We start from the raw sequence: 17,369 nt of genomic DNA on the forward strand, positions 1-17,369 counted from the left end.
CTTCTGACATAAACTCAGACGTAGTCTTTTTTTTTTTTTTGGAAAGGAGAGATTTGAACATGTCTAAATGCTTACAGTAAAGAGATAATAGAGGGGAGAAGTTACAATTACAGGAGAGGTAGGGGTACTTGTTTGATCATCATTTACTAATATTGTATCATTTTATGTCAACTTACAAGATAAGAAAATATTGAATTGCTGCTGAATTCATCTTTTGGGAAAGTAAAGATTTATCAATGAGGAAAAGATTACTCAATTACTTTCCATCTCCTGCCTGAACAACTCTTGGTTATTGCTGGAGGTAATGGCTACCATTTTCTTAAATTTTCTTTTTTACTTTTCGATTGCAAATTCTCTGCCAGTTGTCTAAATTTACTCTCAAGAAATTAAAATGCATTTGTTTTTTGTTTTTTTTTAATCAATTTAATCTCCTTGAGGATATCTCTCCCAGATGTCTTCTGACATTTTCCAATGTGGACTATTTGTCCTCTATGACTTGTGCATACCTTGAAGTCATTATTATTATTATTATTATTATTATTATTATTATTATTAAAATACATTTGACATATAAACACCTGTAGTCTTGAGATCTCCCATCATCATCCCAGGTATTCCCTTTGTCTTTCTCCTGTGTTGGATCTACCTGTCCCTCTTTCTCTTCTTTCATTTATTCTCTGGTTTTGGTGGAGTGCGTCAGCGAGTAGCTTCCTGATAAGAGGTACATGAGCGGTAAATATTCTAAGACCTCATATGTCTGAAAATATCTTTAACTATTTTCATAATAGATTGACAATTTGTCTGGATATAAAATCCTAGAATAAGAATAAGAATTATATTTAAATATTAAATATAATTTTACTGTAGTTATTTTGTAGATTTTTTTTTCAGATTCAAGAAATTCTCTTCTGTTACAAGTTTTTCGAAAGATTTTATGATGCATGAATGTTGTATTTTGTCAAGTGTGTATGAAAATGTTGTTCTATATTCTATTAATATGGTGTATTACATTAATTGATTTTCAGATTCTAAGACAACCTTGCATTCCTAAGATAAATCTCACTTGGTCATGGTATATAATTCTTTTATATGTTGTTGGAATTGGTTTGCTAATATTTTGTGGAGGGTTTTTGCATTTATATTTATTATGGATATTGGTCTGTTTCTGTGTAGCCCCCAAGCCTAGAATAGTTTTGACATTTTTACCTGGTTAAAAAAAAATCAAAAGAAGAAGAATAGTTTTTGACATGTGAAAATTATATGAAACTAAATTTCTATGAATCTATAAATAACTTTTATTGAAACAAAGCCACACTCATTTATATTCCTGTTGTCTGTGGCTGCATTCACCCTGCAACAGCAGAGTAGTTGCAACAGAGACTATAGTCCATAAAGCCTAGAATATTTATTATTTGGCCTTTTACAGAAAACATTTCTAATTCTTGCTATAGATTCTAATCACCTTTTTTCCTGCTTCTTTGCATCTGTAGTAATTTTTTGTTAATTGCTGGGTAGTATGAATTTAGGCTATAGAGATTTTGGATGATAGCATCTTTCTCCAAAGAGCATTCTGTTTTATCTGGAAGGCAAGCATCACCTTCGTCAGGAGGTTTGGCTTTAGGCTCTGTTAGAGAAGGTCTATTGTTTTGTCCGTAGTTCTAGGGCATAGTTCTTATTGCATTGACATGGTCCTTGTACCTAGGATGTGGGTTTTTTGGAGACTCAACCCAGAGTCTGGGGGTTTACCAAGTACTCTCTACAATCACTGGGCCTAAACACCAAACTCTATTCTTCCTTGTACTGTGCTGACTCTGAAATATCTGTTCAGCTTTCCAGCCTCCCAGCAGCTGTCTTTGATGGGCCTCCCAGAGCCTTGTCCTGTACGTATACAGCTTAGGAGCTGTCGCTGAATGGAGTTTTCAGAGTTTTTTGGCTCCTTCTCTTAGGTCTCTCCTTTCTGGAACTCTGCCCATCAAATATCATGGCCTTTGTAGCTCTACACTCTGATTTGGCACTATTTCCTTGTACTGTGGTTAGGAAAATGTCCTCAGGGTGAAGTTGGAATGAACATGGGAGTTATCTAACGTGCTAATTTGCTTCATTTCTTATGTGTTTGTTTTTTTTTTCCCCCAAAAGGATCATAGTCTTACACTGGCTACTGTCTAATATTTTACTCAGCTTTTAGAATTATTCATAGGGGAAAAGTTAATTCTAATATCATCCAATCCATCATGTCCAAGTTCAGACAAATTATTTTTTTTTAATACGTTTTATGCCAGATTCTTTTTATACATTATTTCTAGTCTGCAAGTGTCTTGAAAGGTATATATTATTATCCTTATTTTTATTTATTAGAAAACTGATGCTCAGAAAGTTTTTAAAAAATTTTCCTAAAATTGGGCCAGCTGAGTGGCGCGTTGGTTAGGAGCTGGCTTGGGACACCAGCTCTGAGCAGCAGGGCCCCGGTTTGGATCCCACATGAGGGCCAGCGACACCGCCCTCTACAGCTAAGAAGGTGAACAACAGCTTGACCTGGAGCTGGGCTGCCGTGAGTCGCCAGCAATGGCATAGGCTGCAGCCCCTGCTGCAGAGGGCTGCCGTAAACTACCGTGGTGGCTGGCAGCCAGCGTCAATAGTCGGCAGCCGGTGTGAGTTGCCAAGAGCCACTGTGAGTGGCTGTCCAGTGGCTTGTGACCGATCTGCCTCTCCCGGGAAGAGCGCAATGATAATACCAATATGGACCAGTGAAGCGACGTCCTCCACAACTAGACTGAAGAACAAAAGGACAGCAACTTGTCTGTTCCCCTTCCCTGATTCCCCAATGCTGTTCCCTCCCCCAACTCCCCAATAAAATCTTAAAAAAAAAAATTTCCTAAAATTAACCTACCCAGTCAATAGAACTGGAATTGGAACTGAGATTTTTTTTGACTCCAGTTTCTAACATGCTATCTACCTAGCCACTGACAAAATCAGTGTATAAATTCCACAAAGAGTCACTACAATTTTACCCATAATTTTGCATCAACATTTTTGTGGATTAAAATGTTTGGAGGGGACCGGCCAGGTGGCACATTGGTTAGAAGTTGGCTTGGGATGCCAGCTCTGAACAGCAGGGCCCTGGTTCGGATCTCACACAGAGGGCCAGTGATGCTGAACCCTCTACAGCTAAGATGCTGAACAACAGCTCGTCCTGGAGCTGGGCTGCTGTGGGTCACCGGCGACCATGTAGGCTGCAGTGGGGCTGGCTGGCAGCTGGCTTGTGCTTTCATGAGCGGCCATCCAATGGCCGGTGAGCAACTGCCTCACCTGGGAAGAGCACGGTGGTGGTGCCAACATGGGCCAGTGAAGCGGTGTCCTCCACAACTAGACTGAAGAACAAAAGGACAGCTACTTGTTTGTTCCCCTACCCCAATTCCCCAATAAAATCTTAAAAAAAAATGTTCTTTGGAGGAAGAGAATATTGAAGTCATCTGCTAAAAATGGTAACAGAAGTTGATATGAGAGTTTTGCTCCTCTATTCACAGAAAATTGCTAACTAATTGTATTTAAAATAGTGCGAGTTTCTGGGATATTATTATGAACTAAATGTTTTTGTTCCTTCCAAGTTCGTATGTTGAAGCCTTAATCCCCATGTGATGTCATATGGATGTGGGTCTTTGGGACACAATTAGGTAATGAGGATGGAGCCCTCATGAATGGGAAGAGATATGAGAGAGATGGTCTCTCTCTCTCTTTCTGCCATGTGAGGATAGCAAGAAGATTGCTGTTTACAAACCAGGAAGAAGTCTCTCACCAGACACCAAATCCACTGGCACCTTGATCTTGGACTTCCCAGCAACCAGAATTGTGAGGAGTAAATGTTTATTGTTTAAGCCACCCAGTCTATGGTACTTTGTTATAGCAGCCTAAACTGGCTAAGACAGAAACATTTATATGTTTTTTTTGGCTAATCTCTCGGGATATTAAAATAATTGTTATCCATTTAGAGGAAATGGATACTACTAAATCAGTGCCCTCATTGAATATGGCAGGCTTTCGTACCATGTCACTGTGACAGAAGTGTACTGTGCTATGCTTTTGAAAATGGAACCCTTGACAAATAACTCTTAGAAATTTTAAACCTATTAAAATATAATCTGACCCTGGAAAATTAGCCCTTATTCGCAACTAATAACACACTTCTCTTTCACTAATGCTCCATCTCTCTTATCAGGAAAGGTCAATTATAAACCTATAAGTAGTATCCTGACTTTCCCACAAAACACAAAACAGAAAAATTACATAAATAAATAGAAAAAGGTTGTAAAATGTTTAAATAGTCTTTGAAAACTATTGCCCATTGTCTGTTTCTCTGCTCTGTGCACATTTTCCATATCCACTAATACTATATATAAACTTTTTATTGATGAGGTAGGGTGCTTGCTGAAGTTCTGTCAATTTGATTTCCCAGCCTCCCAATTATTTTATCCACTTCTTGGATATAACTTTAAAGACCTATGCATTCTGCAATTTCTCTCTTACCCTTCTTTACAAATTTCCCACTGGCTTTGCTTTCTTCTCTCCTGCATGTGTTTAATTATGTGGATCAAAATGCTTAGCTCTATCATCCTATGCCATGTATTTTATAGTATGCATTTTTAGACTTAGACTTAGGAGAGAAACAAAAAAAGTGGGGGGATGGCAGAGAAAGCATGGGCCACTGGGCATTTGCAGCAGCACAAACAATTCCAAGCAGCTGCTCAGCAATTTGGGGAGAATCATTACTAACTTTTGAAGCTTTTATCCAACACACAGGTGCAGTCTATGCTAAACAGATTAGTCAAAGTGTCTGGTAACTCTGAGTATGAAGAACAGGCCAAATTCTACTCTTCCCTACACGAGTGGAAATGTCTTCAAAATGAGCAACATTAAAGAAGGTGTAGCTGAGAGCCAACTACTGCTTCCTAAAGAAATTCAATAGAATTAGCATCTGTCTTAAGTAAAACTCAGCTACTGTAATGGTAAGAGTGGAATGGAAATTTTGCAATAGAGTTGTTCTACTAACCACAACTGGTCAGAGAGGGGTAAACTGAGCAGCAAGTGTGACCCAGGAATCCACATGCCACCACTAAAAAACTATATACAGATTCCCAACCTATTGTCTTTATCCATTTTCCTTTTATTCAGAGCTGATGAAAAAGAGATTTTGAAGCCAAGAAGACAGCAGGAAAAAGGGAAATAGGCCTTCCCTACATCTTTTCTTTTAGTGCCATGTCAGACACTCCACCATGACACTTGCACTTTTAACACCTCTTTCCCTATCTCTCAAATGCTATTTAGCTACTTTTTAGGAGAGGAGCATGGAACACAGACTTGGAGGTAAGATAAGATTTTATTGTCCCTTCACAATAAGAGATAATAAAAACGTAAGGCTTTTGACTGCTTTTAGGTCTTTTCTTAACAGGGGGTTGAAATTTTACATCTCTCATCTTGTTTCTCTCCCATCTTCATTTTCTCCCTTTCTGACTCATTAGAGTTTTAGATTATTTGTATTCAGTACCCCCTCTAGAGAAATGAACAGACAAATGTAGACATTGAAGTACAGATATGGCACTGAGTTGTGGTGTGCCAAAAAAATTAAAAGGGAAGCAGGCTACATGTGAAGAAAGAGGGCACTGAAGCAACCAGTCATCCAATGCGGACACCTGAAATGACCATAAATGTTTTTTTTTTTAAAATTTCTTATTGGGGAACAGTGTATTTTTGCAGGGCCCGTCCGCTCCAAGTCAAGTAGTTGTTTCAATCTAGTTGTGGAGGGTGCAGCTCAGTGGTCCATGTGGGGATTGAACTGGCAACCTTGGTGTTACGAGTACTGTGCTCTAACCAACTGAACTAACCAGCCACCCCAAAAATGTTGTTTTGGTAGAGATTCCTACCATGGTTTGCTTCTGGGTTCAGTTGAGGTGCATTTTATATACTTCTCCTAAATTTGGTGGGTTCCCCAAAGGCAAACTCATAGTGAACTATTAGAATTTTAATGCCTATGGAGTTATAAGCCTTTGTTCTGTTTGTAAAAATTCTTCAATGTCCTATGCAAATTTGAGGTGAAAACATGTGAGAAAGAAAGGTTGTTGAGGGCCGGCCGAGTGGCACATTGGTTAAGAGCTGGGTTGGGACGTCAGAGGGCCCCGTTTCGGATCCCACATATGAGGGCCAGTGACACTGCCCTCTACAGCTAAGATGCCCTCTACGGCTCAACCTGGAGCTGGGCTGCCGTGAGTCACCTGCGACGGTGTAGACTGCAGCCCCTGCTGTAGTGGGTTGCCATGGGCTACCGTGTGTAGCCAGCAGCCAGCGTTAGTGGCTAGCAACCGCAGTGAGCAGCCCTCCAGAAGCCGACGATGAGCACAATGATGGTGCCAACTTGAGCCAGTGAAGCAACGTCCTCCACAACTAGACTGAAGAACAAAAGGACAGCAACTTGTCTGTTCCCCTTCCCCCAATTCCCCAGCGCTATTCCCCTCCCCCAATTCCCCAATGAAAATCTTTAAAAAAAAAAGAAAAAAGAAAGGTTGTTGAGAAAGAAGAGGACAGCATTTTAATTATAAAAGGGAAAATGTTTCAATTTGGGTTAATTTTTGTAGAGAAATACCTCAGAAATATTCCAGGTGGTAACCCAAGTTTTATATAAATTGAAATATGGAATGGAGAGCTTTTCTGGTTAGCTGTTTCCTCAAATTTTTCATGATTAAAAATAACGGGCTCCTAGGCCAGCTGAGTGGCGTGTTGGTTAGGAGTTGGCTTGGGACACCAGCTCTGAGCAGCAGGGCCGCAGTTTGGATCCTACATGAGGGCCAGTGATGCTGCGCCCTCTACAGCTAAGATGGTGAACAACAGCTGGTCTTGGAGCTGGGCTGCTGTGAGTCGCTGGAGACCGTAGGCTGCAGTGGGGCCTGGCTTTCCTGAGTTACTGTGAGCCGTGGTGAGTGGCTGTCCAATGGCCGGCGAGTGACTGCCTCACCCAGAAACAGCACCATGATAATACCAACATGGGCCAGTGAAGCAATGTCCTCCAGAACTAGACTGAAGAACAAAAGGACAGCAACTTGTCTGTTCCCCTTCCCCGATTCCCCAGCACTGTTCCCCAATAAAATCTTAAAAAAATAACCGACTCCCAATATTGTTAAAGGGATGGGAACTTCTTAACCAATGACTCTCATTCTTTTTATCCTCCCCTCTCCCTTTTCTCTTCTGTTAATCAGATATAGTCTATTCCTTTTTTGAATGTTATTTTCTCCCCAAACCCATTTTCTGTGGCAAATTCTGTCACCAGTATTTTTTATTTGGTGGCTTCCAGTGCATTTGGGTTCAGTGATGTTATTAACATGCCTTTCTCTAAACATACTTACCTATTATATTAAACGTATTCAGGGCAAATAATTCCACATACTGCCCCGAAATGGAAAAAAAAAAGAATTAAACGTGTATTATTCTTCACCGTAGGATCCCTATCCAGGTAATCTAGAAACAGGAAAATGTAAAAAAATATGTCTTTCTTAAGAGTCAGTTATTTACTGGGATCTGGATCAATAGGTACAAGAGATACCTGGGACAGAGCATCGCTTTCCTTTAGTAGTGATGTGGTCTTATTCAGGTCTAAGCTTTCTTTGAGGGATACACGGGCTTTTCCCTCTGGGGAGTGGAGATCCTCTAGTTAGAGCTCCACTGAAGCAGCCGGCAGAGCCCCCTGCTGGGAGCTTTACCTCCTTTAACTCTTGGCAACACCACCGGGTGGGGTGGGAGGGTGGAGACACGAGTAGCCCCGCTGCACAGAGGAGACTGTACCTTAGAATTTAAGGAAATCGCTTAGAGTCTCTGTGCTAAGTTTTAGGGGCACAATTAGATCTCAAATTTACCTACAATCCTTTCACAGCTCTGCAAAACGGAGACGTCGAGTTGGTCAGATAGCCTTCTTCCAGTTCCCAGACTAAATCCTTCGTGAGAAATTGCTCCTCTTCCAGTTTCCTCCAGGCCCGTGATGGTGAGTGTTGGTGTGATACTTAGGATCCTCGCTCGAGTTTGGGTTTTCCATCCGGGGCCAGCAAGTGTCTCAGAGTCCTGTCGCTGTCCGGGAAGGTGGTGCTAGAATCATTGGCGTCTCGGCAGAAGCCGGGAGTCCTCGCCGGCTAAAGAGGGAGGCTCTATCCCCAGACACAGACGAAAAAAAATAAATAAAACAAAACAATCACTACAACCCAGACCGTGGGCCTCCGTGGACCAGGGAGAGGAGGGTCGTGGGCAGCGAGGCACCTCGGGAGCGCCCTCTTGCGAGAACAGAATGCGCGTGTCCCCCGCCCTGGCTCCCCCCATCGTCGCTGCCGCCTCCGCGGCGCCCCCGCCCGGCTCTCCCGGTTCACTCTCTGTCTCTCACTCCGTGAGACACAGTCGACAGCTTTCGGAGCGAGTGGGGGACAGGCTTAGGCGGCGCTCGCCCGGAGAAGACCTGCGCGACGGGAGAGACGGCGAAGCCGGGAGCCCCATCCCTTCTCTCCGTGGGGGTCTCCGGAGACAACCGGCAGCTCTGCGATCCCGCGCGACACCCTTCACAGCCACTTCGCGGGGTGTGCCAGGACTTGGGGAAGCTTCTCGGGAAGAGCTAGGGCGGGAGGCGGCGGCGAGGCGAGGGTGAGCGCCCTGGGACTGGAGAGGACTGAGTGGCGGGCTGGGCGGCGGCGGCAGCGTAGCCGCGGGAGCCTCCCCGCCTCGCAGCTTCGCAGGCAGCACCGACCCCCCGGGCCGCGGCCGCCCGCCGGGTCCTCTGCGCGTTCCCGGGCCCGGAGCCGGCGCACGATGCGCCGGGCTGTGTTCTGATCGCCGCCGCGCCGCAGCCTTCGCCGCGATGATCCCCCCGGAGCCGCCGCAGCAGCAGCTGCAGCCGTCGCCGCCAGCCCCGCCGAACCATGTGGTGACCACTATTGAGAACCTGCCGGCCGAGGGAGGCGGTGGCGGCGGCAGCCTGTCCGCCTCCTCCCGGGCTGGCGTGCGCCAGAGGATCCGCAAAGTGTTGAACAGGTGAGCGGTGGCGGGGCGCGGGGCAAGGGCTGCGGAAGCCAGACCCGGGGTCCCCTCTAGCCCCCCTCCTCCCCCGGGAGGCCTTGGAGGCCCTCTGGGATGGAGTCGTGGCCGGGGAGACTGAGTAGACCCGGCGACAACGCACCCGGCGTTCCTGGAGAGGCCGCGGCAGCTTTGTCCCAGAGCGGGGAGCCCTGGAGCGCCGGCTGGTCCGAGGCGGGAGTTGGGGAGAGGCGGGGCTTTGCCTGCCTGGTGCTGTGTGTTTGCACTCACACCCTGGCACACGCGTGTTGCCTCACTTCCCCTTCCCACTCGTACCCAAGATTTGCGCTCAGGGGCCAGAAGGGACCCCGGGGGTGGCCCGGGCGGAGGTGGGAAGGCGTGGGGCTGCGGGAATGCTGTGGAAGTCCCGGGCCTCGCGCTGTCACCCGCCCCACCCCGTTATCTGCGACCCCCCCCTTGCCAGGGGATGGGGTCGAAGGGACCGCCCTAGCAGGCAGGCAAAGGACCCACTTCTCCTGCCCGGTGCTTCAGTTGCCATTGCTACTCTTCCCGGCTGGGAGCAAGTAAAGCAGGCTAGAGGCCTGGATCAGACCCACACAAAGTGCCAAAATGTTGCGGGAAGCTGGTGAGAAGGAGGCACGGGGTTATTCCAAAGCCCGCTAAAGCCAGAGGAGGCGAGTGCCGATCACCGGCGCTCCCAGTGCTGGAATCTGCTCAGTAGATGGACCGAGGACGAGGCGTTTTAGGATGAGAACCTGGTTGATGTGAAAATGGGGCCCCCTCTTGGCACCCCTGACTCGACTGTGATGTGAAAGGGACTTTTTCTACTTAAGTAACTTAAAATGGTTAAAGAGCTGACACTTAAAAATCACGTAGAGAATTGGTTTTGTGTGTTTTTGTGCGTGCTTTTCCATGCATCTGTAGGGGTAACTCTTAAGGTCGCTCTGTTCACACAGGTTTCTGTGTGGCACTGTTTTGGGTAACCAAGATTTCCCCAAAGAATTCACATTGAGTATTTCGGGGCTTAAAGCTTTCTAGTGGGAACACAAAATATGTACAGAAATAGGAGCTTCAAAAAAAACCCTCCTTATTTTAGGAGTATGGTTTAATTTAGTTATATCAAATCCCAAACCATTCAAGAATCTCTTGTGAAGACTTCATGTCTATATTAGCGTGCTTGTGGGTACTGCTGTATGCTTCATTTATTATCAAACAAGAAATTCACTCTGAAGTGAGACATGAGCTGGTAATAGAAAACCAAGCCTTTCCTTTGATTTGGAGCTTAGAATAGCACCTTCCAAAATATGACATTTAAAAGATAATGAGCAGAATAAATCAAGAAGATGCTGGCTCAGTACATATTATGTGGGTTTCCTATTCTTTACTGTTACCTGTGGGTTTTGAATAGTAAATGCCTTGGCATTGGCTGTTTAAATTTTTAAGCAGAATATGTTAATTATTAATTTTTTTCACCCACCTGGAAAAAAATGGTGCAATAGTTCATTTATCTTGGCTTGATGATAAGTTATTATTGATTCCGTGCAGGGTTTTTTCTTGATATTTAATTAATCTTAAAGTCCAGAATGACAAGATCACTGAGGTAGAAGTGAGGGGGCTTTGGTTGTTATCATTCCTCCATCACTAACTAGCCATGTGGCTTGGAGAAGAGCCGTTCATCTCCTTGTGCCTTGGTTTCTTTGTGTGTAAAGTGTGTTTAATAATAATTATCTTACCTCTCTTATCGTGGTTTTGAGAATGACATGAGGTGATACTGAAGAAACACTTGGGAAAGTATAAAGCTCTATGTAAATTCATTTTTTCAGTTGATTTATTTTGTCTAAGCTGGGTTTGTGGGAGTATCACAGCAAATTAAGTGAAGTCACAGTACATCATGAAGAACTTTGTGTTTGATTAAGCCTTCAGTGATCTGTGACATGAGTGGTACTATTTCTGATTTATAGAATAGGAACTTAGATTGAAAGGTTGGATCAATGACATTTAATTGCAGGTACATGTGAGAATGGAACCCTAGGGTTATAGCCTTTAGACCTCAATCAACTAAAATATTTAGTTGTCTTTCAGAGTTCTTCAGAATGTTCAATATTTTTTTGTTCAATAATATTTTGTATTGAGTAAAGGTCTTTCCTTATCCTTAAAGGATAAGGAGAAAATATTTCTTTTGAAACGGAGCACCTTTGGTAAGAAGACTGAAAAAAATCAGAATAAATATAAAATTTTTTTTTGAAAGATTTTTATTGGAGAATTGGGGGAAGGGGAACAGACAAGTTGCTGTCATTTTTGTTGTTGTTGTTGTTCTTCAGTCTAGTTGTGGAGGACGTCGCTTCACTGGCCCAAGTTGGCACCATCATTGCGCTCTTCCCGGGTGAGGCAGATCAGTCGCCGGCTTCTGGAGTTCACTGCAGCTGCTGGCCGCTCACACTGGCTGCTGGCTACACATGGTAGCCCATGGCAACCCACTGCCACAGGGGCTGCAGCCTACGCCATCGCCGGCAACTCATGGCAGCCCAGCTCCAGGTTGAGCTGTTGTTCAGCATCTTAGCTGTGGGGGGCAGTGTCACTGGCCCTTATATGTGGGATCCGAACCGGGGCCCTCTGGTGTCCCAAGCCAGTTCTTAACCATTGCACCACTCGGCCGGTCCATAAATATAAAATTCTTGATGGAATAATTTCATTAGCATGGTGATGGGCTTGGCCTTTGCACCATGATTATGTCCATAGATGTGTTAGTAGTGACTGCTAAGTGACTGGGCTCTAAGTAAAAGCAAGAGTGTGGGGGGAGAGTGGAATTTTAGAGATCCTGTTCCAATGCTTAAGTGTGGCTCCTCTCTGACCCCTCCACATGTGTTGGACGAGTTGGTAATGACTATAAGGCTGGCCCATTGGGGCCAAGTCATAAGCATCTTTGTTCATTTTCTAAAAGCTTACGATCACTTTTTCCTTCTTTTTTTTCTCCTTCTTTTTCCTTTCCACTTTCCTTAATTCTTCTGTTTCCTTCACCTGCATTGCCCTATCAACTCAGTTTTCTGGGCTTGAGTTGCTTCCTTTTATCTATGTACCTCTGGCATGCAGCAACTTAGCTGCTACCAGAAAGTGAGGCTGCAAATCTGAAGTCAACATAAAAACATATCCCTCCAATTTTTGGCATGCAGCTATACGGTTGGCAATGTTCTATTGCTGTGAGCTGGCCAGTAGTCTCTTCACAATGGGGCATTGCACCACTCTTAGTTAACTATTAGCATCCCGCTGGGCCAATGAGGCAGTGCTGAGAGACTGAGGATGGTGCACTTGGACGAGGAGTGTTAGACTGAGCAATGCAAGCCTGGTGAAGCCTGTCGCTGGTCACAATCTATAACAATAGCTACCTGCCAACCCAGAGGAAGAAATACAAACATATATGCTATCTATAAACTGTCTACCTAGGGATAGATAAAGAGAGAAGTGCAGACTAATAATTAATTAAGCGTATACTTGCTCTAAAGAAGCTTAGAATGAAAATGTAGTATTACCTTAATGAAATCTGCCTTAAATCCTGCATCATTTGATTTTCTCCATATAGCTCCAAATCCTTTTCCCCTTCTTTAAAGGTTTGTAGAGTTGGATTGCTGTATTTTGTATGTAACAATTGGGGCATCACACTGATTAACTACTGACTTTCTGTAATTAGATTAGAATATAATAGTATCCAAGACTTTGGTGAAAGAAGAGGTGCTATATAATTTTTTAACCAGTTAATGAACATGTCATATTCCCTGCACTCCTATTCAAAATTGTTTTTTAAATTTATTTTAACATTCAATATTATTTTATATTTTCAGGTATACATCATAGTGCTTAGACAGTTATATAATTTAAGAAGTGATCCCCCTGACTAGTCTAGTACCCACCTGGCACATTACATAGCTATTACCATAATATTGACTATATTCTTTAAGCTTTACTTTACATCCCTGTGACTATTTCGTAAGTACCAATTTGTACTTTTTAATCCTTTTACTATTTCACCCTGCCCTTCAATCCCCCTCTCATCTTATCACCCTGATAAACCTAGTACCCGTCTGACACTATATATGATTATTACAATATTATTGACTATATTCCTTATGCAATACCCTACATCCCCATGACTACTGTGTAACAACCAATTTGTACTTCTTAATCCTTCCGCTTTCTCACTTACTTCTAACCCTCCTTCCATCTGGCAACCGGCAAAATGTTCTCTGTTATCTATGAGTTTGTTTCTGTTTTATTTATTTGTTTATTTTATTCTTTAGATTACACATATAAGCGAAATCACATTGCATCTGTCTTTCTCTGTCTGACATACTCCACTCAGCACAATACCCTCCAGGTCCATCCATGCCACCACAGATGGGAAGAACCCATTCCCTTCCATGACAGCAATATTCCCTTGTATATATGTACCATCTTCTCTATATCCATTCACTCATCAATGGACATCCAGGCTGTCTCCATATCTTGACCATTGTAAACAATGCTGCAATGAACATATAGATACACATGTCCCCACAAAGTAGCATATTGCTCTATTTTTATGTTTCCTCTCTCTTTGTTGAAGTTCTCCATGAGATCAGTGAGCATCTTAATAACCAGTGTTTTGAACTCTGTGTCTGGTAGATTGCTTGTCTCCATTTTTTAACTTCTTTTTCTGGAGCTTTGTACTGTTTTTTTATTTGGGACATGTTTCTTTGTCTCCCCATTTTGGCTGCCTCCCTGTGTTTGTTTCTATGCATTAGGTAGGGCTGCTATGCCTCTTGGTCTTAGTAGAGTGACTTTATGTAGTAGGTATCCTGTGAGATCCAGTGGTGCAGTCTCTCTGGTAACCACAGCCAGGTGCTCCAGGTGTGTCCCTTGTATAGGTTGTGTGTGCCCTCCTATTGTAGTTGAGACTTGGTTGCTGTTTGCACATCAATGGGAGGGTTTGACCCACAAGCTGATTGGTTGTGAGGACTGGTCATGACTACAGTGGAGGAGCTGTGGTATAAGGGCTGTCCCTATAGAACAGGGTTCACTTTAGCAGAATGGTACCTGCCCAGTCTGCCCTTTGGGTGTGTTTTCCTTGGAGGCAGCTGGGTGATGCTCTGGCTTTGTCTGAAGCTGGCCACCAGATTTGCCAGGCTTGGGGCCTCCTGGGAGATGGCCTGCTGCAAGCCAAGTTCAGCTGCAGCTTGTGCTCTGCCTGGGCTACTTGGCATGAACCACAGAGCAATCCACAGATGGCTGCCGCCCAAGCTGGAGGTGCCTTGCGAGGCCAAGCTGTGAACCAAGGCCGGCTGCTGCTAGCGTCAGGCTTAGGGCTTCTCAGCTAGAGGTACAGGACATGTTGAAGCTAGATGGTGCTTCTTTGGATTTTGTGAACCTTTGAGAGATTTTATGAATGTCCACAGCATGAGTTAAGAAAGGTTGCATGGAAAAGCCACTGGAAGTGGCTTGGATGTACCTGAAAATTGGGTGGGTGTGGTCTCAGGGAATCACTAGGGTGGGGCAGATGAAAGGTGATAGCCAGTTTGATGGAGACTCAGATATGGCATCTGCCTGCATCTGCACTCATGGTGGGGGGAAGGCTCAACAAAGAAAAAATGGCTTCCACCAGTTCCTCTGTTCAGGAGAAAGCTTACCCTCCAGCCTTTGCACTGAGATCAGACAGTTCAGTTCTTCCCTGTATGTCCCTGGCACCCTTCAAGCTGCTGTCCCAGCATTGGAGCTCAGTGAGTTAGTCTGTCAGCCAGTTAGTCCATGCATAGTCCCTTTCAGAGGAGTGCCTGGGACTCCAGCCACCCTCCGTCTCACTTAGCCATAATCACTGCTGTTTTCACAACCAGAAGTTATGGAGACTTTTCTCCCTGGCACGGGAACCCTGGGCTGGGGAGCCTGGTATGGGGTTGGGACCCATCATTCCTCCTGGATGTACCTCTGCAGCCGAGATATTTCTCCCGATTTAAATGCTAAGCTAATTGATACCTCCTTAATTCCCGAAGATTTAGAATAATGTGTTGGTTCAAACAAGGAAAAAATTATGGCAAATTCTTCATTTATTTCTTAGCATGGAATACTGTTTATTACCCTGCCATGGGTGAGCAAGATATGACAAAAAAGAAAATACTTCAAGCATGACAGGTGATGACCTTCTCACAGAAACTGCTGATATCAGTAGTTTTCTTAGAAACAAACAGGAGTAGATACTGATCTACATAGTATCTAAGGATTGTCTCCTCTAAAATGATTACTTAATGAATGTTTGTGAAAACAAGTGATAGCTTATTTTGTGTTTTGCATGTGTGTGGTTTTATTTATCTTTTCTCACTTGAATATTATTTCAGATTTTAACAAAAATAACCATGAATTTCTAGTTTTGAGTCACTTTCTTCCTACTAAGAGATATACTGGGTCGTCTCAAGTTATAAAGGGGTTTCTGCCATTTTGAATCTTGTAGTGGGAAAGTTTAATCATTAGAATGAAACCAGTAGTGTGACCCTCAGTCATCTATTCATTTGATTTGGAACTGATTTCCCACTTACATTTTGATTTATTTTATAAATTTTAAAATTTATAAAACTTTTGAATTGAAAACCAAGGAACATTAAGAAGCTACATAAGATTTTTTCTATGTTTTTAGTTGCAAAAATGCGTCATGACTTTTCTGACAACCATATATATATAATCTGAGTCATTAAACAATGTGGACAGAACATGGTGAACCAACAGAATGACTTCCAGGGAGCAGTTATGCTTGAACTAAGTGTTAAGTACAGTTGATGAAGACAGTATTAATTTAGATGATTTTTTTTATGAAGTGGGAAGACTTTTGATAAAAAAAAATTATAGTGAGGCTTTTCCTCAAGCTGCTCCTCTTAACAGATGTCAAAAAAAAGGGGGAAGATCAATTAGTAATGAGGGTAATTGATACAAAATGTGCCAAATGGAACTGGGTAGTGTGACTAAAAACAGACATTTATAAGATCAGTAGTAAACAAAAGATGTCTGAAGGATGTATTTATTTTTTAACTAAGGGATAAAATTATAAAAATAAAAGATCATCCAGTATACTTATTTTTATGCACAGGGCTTGGAGAAATGAATGTTTATATTAAAAGAATATTTGATTTACCTCAGATAAAGATGATGCATTTTTAAGTAATTAATGTGTAAGAAAATGGACATATCTTCTTGTAATTTTTCTTTGACCTTTTATACCTCAAGATCCTCAAGGCTATCATAATAGATGTCTATTTTTACTGTACGTTGTAATCAATGTGGATGATATAGGAAATTGAGTCGGCTTCCCATACAGTTATAAAGTTACTTAATACAAGAGCTGATTTATTATTTAATTGCCATTTTTCATACAAGTAGAACATGAAAGCGTCGCCATCAGGTCTAAGTTTAGCTTTGTTATTTATATGCTTTCAGGCCAATGAGCATTCACTGTACATTGTTCAAACACATTAATTATTGATTATGTTTCTAAAAAAGTATGCTTGGGAAGTTAAACTCCAATAGACACATAGAAAAATACCCCATAAGTAGTTGGCATATTTCTTGACTGTGACAGGAACATATACAAGTACACATTCATTAATATTTTAATAGTCAAAACCACATAACAAAATTTACCATTTTAAACACTTTTGAGTATACAGTACAGCAATGTTAAGTGTATACACATTGTTAAGCTACAGATCTCTAGAATTTTTTTTTTCATATTGCAAAACTGGAACTCTACCTATTGAACAACAACTCCTCTTTTCCCTTTTCCCACAAATCCCAGCAACTACCATTCCACTTTCTAAGAGTTTGACTGCTTTAGATACCTCACATAAATGGAATCATGCAGTGTTTGTCTTCTTGTGACCTGCTTGTTTTGTTTAGCATTATGTCCTTAAGGTTCATCCACATTGTTGCAAATGGCAGAATTTCCTTTATTTTTTTTAAAGGCTAATATTCCATTGTATGTATATACAACAATTTTTTTATTCATTCATCTGCTGATGGATGTTTAAGCTGCTTCTATTTCTTGGCTATTGTGACTAAAGCTGCAATGAACATGAATGTGCACATATCTCTTCAAGATTCTGTTTTTGATTTTGGGGGATTTATACCCAGAAGTGGGATTGCTGGATAATGTGATAATTCTATTTTTAATTTTTTGAGGAACCTCTATACTGGTTTTTCATAGCAGTGGCACTATTTTACATTCTCACCAACAATACACAGGGTTCCTATTTCTCTCCATCGGTGCCAATACTTGTTACTTTCTGTGTTTGTTTGTTTGCTTG

The sequence above is a fragment of the Hipposideros armiger genome, unplaced genomic scaffold, assembly GCF_001890085.2.
Source record: "Hipposideros armiger isolate ML-2016 unplaced genomic scaffold, ASM189008v1 scaffold_523, whole genome shotgun sequence".
Lineage (NCBI taxonomy): Eukaryota > Metazoa > Chordata > Mammalia > Chiroptera > Hipposideridae > Hipposideros > Hipposideros armiger.